Below are 7,053 nucleotides of genomic sequence, written 5' to 3'. Positions count from 1 at the left end.
TCCTTGGTTGGTGGCTGAGACCCTGGGAGCTCCGAGGGTACTAGTTAGTTCATGTTGTTGTTCGTCCTTTCTGATTGACAACTACCTCACCACTGCCCTATGAAGAAGAGAGCATGGCCCTGCCTTCTCCATTGATGAGGACTCAGTAGAAAAAGAGAGTTAGGGAACTACAGGAAAGGAACACTGCCTGCTGGGCATATGGATTGGCATCTCCTCTCCCAGGGGTGTTTCTCAGAGTTTCAGAAGTTAAAGCATATACCATTTGATGCAGTGAACTGTCTCAAGATACCTATGTTTATGGGTTTGCCTCCACATGGACAGAACACTCTAAATGCCAGTGTATGAGCTGAAGACTTACTCTGTAGTAGCAGATAATTGGGAACGAGCTAAATGGCCACCAGTGGAGGCTTGATTCAAGTAAGCTACCACAGTTCATAGTCACATGCAGTGGGAAAGAGGTAGGTAGAACAAGTCCACAGCAGCTCCATACTGAAGGACAGAGGCAGGTCAAGCCAGCAGCATGGCACGCTGGACTTGTGTCCAGGTTGGGTGGAGTGGGGACATAAACCATCTACAGGCACAGTGTCTATCTCTGGAAGGATATACAGTTTGATGTAGTAGTCAGGAGACTGTAGAGGTGAGGGGTCAGAGAAGGAGCCTCACTTTTCATTGACTACCTTAGGTGAGTTTTAGTGTTATGCCGCAAACACACGCATCTTATATTCCAGTCTTTGAGGAAAAATTAAAAAGAAGTACATTTAATGTTTGTAGCATATATTAATATATATAAAATTAGTTTCACTACTTTTCATATATGTATATATTATATTTTAATCACATTCACTGGCTTTGCTCTCTCGTTTCCCCTCTCCACTATCATTGCTTTTCTGAGAACATTTTATTTATAAGTAAAACAAAGGCCTAATGTCATGTGGGGAGCAGTGGATGGAGATGGGATGAGCTTCTGGGTTGGGCCCCCATGCCCATCATCCTCTCTTGGCAAACTCACCATTCCTGGTTTTTCAGGCAAAGAAACACCCAGTGTAGCAGAACCAGGAAGTGGACAAGCCAGGGCTTGAGAGCAGGGTGCCCAACTGTAATCACAACATTTTTTTCCTTGTTTTGAGGAGGTGAGTAGAAGTAAGGTATTGCTATGTAGGCCAGGCTGACCTCAGACTCACAATCTTTCTGCATCTGCCTCTCAAGTGATAGGGTTGCAGGCATGAGCCATCTAGTTATTTTATTTTATTCCTCAAACATCAACTCTTAGGTACACTAAGAAGGAAGAAGCATGGGGGATTAAAATTTAATTTTTTGTTGAGAAGGAAAAGGAAGGAAGGAGAAATGCACGAAGATTTAAATATGGGTCACTGTTCTCTCTTGCTCCTAATCTTGGCACATATTCCATAATGAAGGTACTATTGTGATACAAGTGTGTCAGTGAATGTCACTGTAACTAGCTGCTGATGGTTGCTGCCAGTTATTCATTCATTCACTCATTCATTCATTCACTCATTCAGCACGCAAGCAAGCAAGCATTTATTGGTGATCCATATTGGGAGAAAATGGGAGCCAGAGATAAATCAAACATAGCCTCTTGCCTCATAGTCTAATGGGAGTGGTTATTTCTTGTATGTCTATGTCCCACAAGAGGAGCTGGAAACACAAGCAAATCTCCAGTCAAAATGGCTGATATTAATAAGTCTGTGGGTGTGTCACCTCTAGCCATTGTGGAAGTTGTCGCCTGCTTCCACAACTCTTCCTCACCTCCTGCCTCTCTGACCCCTCCCTCCACAAGAGCCCTTCAGTGCATCCTCAAGGCTGGTGACATGACTTTTCATTCAAGGGTACAGACACAAGAAGATGACTTGGGCTTAACACAATAATCACAAGACCACAAAATTCCTTATTCTCAGTCTATAGTGCTTCAGCAAAGAGATGTGACTCCTTTTCTCCATTCCCATTTTATTTATAAGTATTTTGCCACAGAGTAGGTGAACTGCCGAGCTCCATGTCACAGCCTGCAGCACAGCAAACTGGCTTTTTCTGAAGCTTATAATGTGATAATTAAACTGCTAACAGGCACCTTAGTGATGGCATTTGCCGAAGATGTGAAAGCCCTCTCACAGCAGCACCTTTCTGTAGGGGCTCATCAGTGGAGGTAGAGCGATCGGCTCGTGGTTTATTTATTTATTTTTTTTTTATATATTTTCTTCCATGAGTACATTAAATTTTTATGTGGAGTGAAATGGGACAGGACTTGTTTCCCTTCCACTGCACAATGATTTATTACCCAAAAAAGACCGCAGAACTAATTAGCAGAGTAATTAATTAATATAAATTTGCATATTTGCATTTGCAATTAGTGCAGCCGACTGATTAGTCTGAAAATGAGAAGTTTGACTCATTAGATGTTAGTGTCTGCTGGACCAGAAAGCGGCTGCCAGATGAGGCGGAAAAGGGTGGAATAAGCATGTGTGTTTCTTTTGTTAGAAGAATGGAGAATATGCTCAAATATCTGGGGCCAGACATCAGAGTTTGCAATTTAAAAAAAATAATAAATTATTTGCCTCCATTTCTGCTACTCAATGTTCCTTGCCCTTTTGCCTACAGCAAGCTATTCCTGCCAACCCTGGAAGCCACTGGACCCCTGAGAATGGCTCATCCTAGTCCCTCAAAGCGGATGGGTCTCTTGTTGTTTGTGGTTGAACAGAAAGTCTGTCCCATTTTGATGTTACTGGAATTTGACTTTTGCACTTAATTCACTAGTTCTGTCAAAACAGTTCTCCAATGTTGATGCGGACCCTCAGGGGACTTGGAGTGTAGACTACCTTCCCTTCCGGGCTTCTTCTGATGGCTGCCTCTTTGTTCTTCCAGCTGATGACTGACTCAAATCTCTCACCTTCAGGAGACTGACTAAATCCATGTCTGAGAATGACACAGGGTGAACAATCCATAAATATAACACATTGACAGCCAGACACATAGACATCAAATAACAGCCATTAAAAACCCATAGAAAAAGAATGGATTGGTCCAAAATGTTCAGAGAGGCTGGGAAACAATGGGAAAAATCTATTTAGAATGAGCGTTTATGTAAGGGGAGATCAGTTTTCTATAAATTCCTGTTTTGGCAATAATGGGCATGTTTAAATTTAAAGCCCTATTAATAATAATTTCATGTGTTCATTTTACATTTTTCCCAAATTGAAATTAAATATATATACATTTCCTGGAGATCTGGAGAATATCATCCTGAGTGAGGTAACCCAATCACAAAAGAACAAACACGGTATGCACTCTCTGATAAATGGTTATTAGTGCAGAAGTCTGGAATACAGGAAGAACAACCCACATTCCACAAGGAAGTCAAGAAGAAGGAAGACCAAAAGGTAGACATTTCATTCCTTCTTAAAAGGGGGAATCAAATACCCACAGGAGGAGTTGCGGAGATTAACTATGGAGCAGAGACTGAAGGAAGGGTAAGCCAGCCTAAATATAGCTATCTCCTGAGAGGCTCTGACAGTATCTGACTGACACAGATGTAGAGGCTCACAGCCATCCATCGAACTGAGTGCAGGGTCCCCAGTGAAGGAATTAGAGAAAAGACCATTGGAGCTGAGGGGTTTGCAGCCCCTTAGCACAAACAACAACATGAACTAACTAGTACCCTCGGAGCTCCCAGGGTCTCAACCACCAACCAAGGACTGCACATAGAGGGATCTGATTGTTCAAGCAGCATGTGTATGGTAGAGGATTGCAAAATCAATCATCAATAGGAGGAAAGGACCTCTGCCCTGTGAAGGTTCTGTGCTCCAGTGTAGGGGAATGCCAGGGCCAGAAAGTGGGAGAGGGCGGGGTGGCAGGCATGGGGAGGGGGGAGGCAACAGGGGTTTGTTTTTGTTTGTTTTTTTGTTTTTTGGAGAGGAAATTGGGAATGGAGAAATTTGCATGTAAATAAAGAAAATATCTGAAATTAAAAAAAAGAAAAAGAAATTAAATATATATGCATTTCCTTGATGGTTGCATCTTTTTATATATGGTAAAAGGAAAATTTTGAGCTGTGTCATAGTGACTCAATGCTATAGATAATCTGCAGATAAAAAAAATATACCTGGTGCTTGATAATCTATGAATACTATCAATATCATTCACAAAGCCCTGTTGTAGGCCAACTCCTACCCTTAGGATCTGGAGCAATGTTAGAAAAAGATACACATGAGCTCTTTTTCTACTGTATGTTTCAAGTTCAGATGATACCAAATGGCACTCACCATTTGGTCTCTGCCTTCATCCCCAGCCAGGAGCCCTGTGCTGTACAGTCCAGAAAGTATCAATTCCAGGTTGGTGAGCTATAATTTAAGTATGTTTAAACAGTCCTATCTTGGGAGCCTGAGAGGTGATCAAACTCTTAAAAGAACACAATGGGCACTCTTTAAAATTCTGAGGGAGCCGCCCTTGGAAGGGTAAGGGTGGTTGTTGTGGGTCCCTTGTGCTCTTGTGAAAGCTAACTCTTATGAGTGAGCTCAACATCTACACTACTCTCTGGCTTTCAGCTTTGTGAAGTGACTGTTCTTCTCACACATGTCACATCATTGCCATCTGCCTTGAAGGAATACAGTCAAGGGAAGGGAGGAACCTCCATAGACACATCACCATGCTGTTTATACCAAGTCAATATCTTTCCTTAATAAAGCTGACCTGCCTTTTGTATTTCATCTGAGTACTGCAGAACTGTCCAATTCACATGCCAACCTGTCCTTCAAACCTTGCTGTAACTTTATCTCTCATCTCAGACTAGACATCAACAAACCCCTTGTCCCATGACTTATCTATCAGAGAAGGTAAGGATATAATTTCTTTAGGCATTTACCTCATTTCTTAGACTGTTCTTTTGAACATAGCTATCCTCTCTTTTTACATCTTTGTATTCCCAAATCTAGCATATTATCTAGTAGATCATAGAAAATAAATAAACCATGTTAAATCATTGCATGGAAAAGTAAATGAAAAGATTTACATAGCTCTAACTTTATCTAGAGATCTGCCTACAAGAAAAGGAAGAACAGCTCTCACAAAATTCTAGGAAATGACACACCAAATGCCATTGAACAGAATGAAAGTTGAAATGACCCATGCATGTGATGTCCCTAGTGTAAAATCTTCCTTTGAATCTGCATCTTGTTTCTCTTAGGTTTTTACATCTTTGAGTACTTTGCTTTAAAGTTGGTCTTTATGTTTAATAGGTTTGCAATAGCTACTAAAATATTAATCCTTTGTCGTTTTATAAAAATCAAATACTAATCTACATCCACAGGCTAAAAGTAAGACCTAGACAAATAACCATGACTTACAGTTACCCTTTAGTCATTCTGAAAGAATCGAAGCTGATAAATAGGATTGGGAGCAACTGTGAAAACTGGGAACACATAGGGACAAGCATAACAGTTTAGCGTGACATTTGAAGCCCCTCAGAGGAAAGGTCTGTATCTCTTGGTTGAGCATTAAATAGTAGGGATTTGTTGTTGTTGTTGTTGTTGCTTACCTGTTTCTTACACTTCCCCCACGGACTGAATTCTCTTCTGTGATGAAGGCTGACACTAGCTATTCCTACATTACAGGTGACACTTGGTCAGGTGAGCCCTTGCTGGATGAGGCCACCTAGAACCATAATTACAGCCAACATCAGTAGGTGCTATAGATATTAAAGTCTCCATTTTTTCCTAAAAGGTATTTAGAGAAAATGCCATGTAATAAACCCACTTTTCATCCTAAAATTTTTGCACATGAACCGCATTGGTAGTCACTCAGGCATTATATATCTGTTGGTCTGTCTGTTTGTTTTAAATTTATTTTCCACTTACCTCCAGGAATATTTGAGGTAGCAATTGAATTGAACATTTTTATACGCTTTGTAAAGCAATTCACCATCTAAAAAGATTCCCTGTTTCTTAACTGTGCCATAATACACATGACAAACTGTATTTTTATATTTGTTTCCTATAAACTGCACGCTTTATCTGGAACTGTAGCGTAGATATATTGAGAGGAAACCAGCCACGATAATGGGCGTCAGTACCTTCTGTCTTCATCACTGGAATAGAGGAAAATAAAGTCATATTTCTGAAAATGTACCACAAGAATAGCTATAATTGTCCATTCCATATTTGCTTGTTGAAAAAAGGAAGACTGATTTTTATATTTGTCTGAAAACACAAATTAGGATTTGCTTACTCTTCTAGTCATCCATTGCCAAGTGAGACGTGAGGAAGTGGCGACTGCCTCTCCCCCTTGCCGCAATTCTAGCATGGGGCTTCTTTTGTTTGAGGGCTTGGCTCTTCTACTTCAGTCAAGCAATGACCAGAAATAGAAGAGGTTTAATTGAGCAGGGTGTTCTATATATTTAGGAAGTTGGAAACCCAATGGGACACATATCTTTGCTAACAGCATAAACTTTTCTGTGGCCTGGGAACTTAAAACACTGATTTTATTTTTTTAAGTATCATTCCAGATCGTTAGTCCATTAGGTGAATTATACACTTTGGCTATTTCAGTAAAACACTCTCCAGCCTTTTAGCATCATTTGAAAAGTGAGACTAGGATGTCTTATATAGCTGGAGACTTGAAGACCTGCCTGGCCTCTGTGGTTTCTGCTTTCCTGGAACACTCACTGACAGCTAATCCTTCTGACCACAGACCTTTCTCATTTCAAGTAGTGTTGTGTGAATTCATCCCCTCTCTATCTTTCACAAACTATAAGGTTTAATAGCGATTAACACTAGACCACAGCACTTTCAAATTAACGATAGCCCTGCCAGTTCTAATTGGTATTCTAATTAGCCTAACCGATTCAACTAATTAAGAACATTAAACTTTTTAACAAAGGCTATCTTGCTTTGTGTGTTGTAAAATGGAATTTAAATGGGAGAGGGAAGGGGTAAAGAGGATGGGGGAGGAATGAGAACCAGCTTGGATTTCCAGGACTCACTCAGGAGAAGTGGCTGAAGAATCAATGGAAGGCTCCCTCCCTCCCTCCCTCCGTCCCTCCCTCCG

The sequence above is a fragment of the Mastomys coucha genome, unplaced genomic scaffold (assembly GCF_008632895.1).
Source record: "Mastomys coucha isolate ucsf_1 unplaced genomic scaffold, UCSF_Mcou_1 pScaffold20, whole genome shotgun sequence".
NCBI classification, from domain to species: domain Eukaryota; kingdom Metazoa; phylum Chordata; class Mammalia; order Rodentia; family Muridae; genus Mastomys; species Mastomys coucha.
This window is presented reverse-complemented; position numbering follows the sequence as displayed.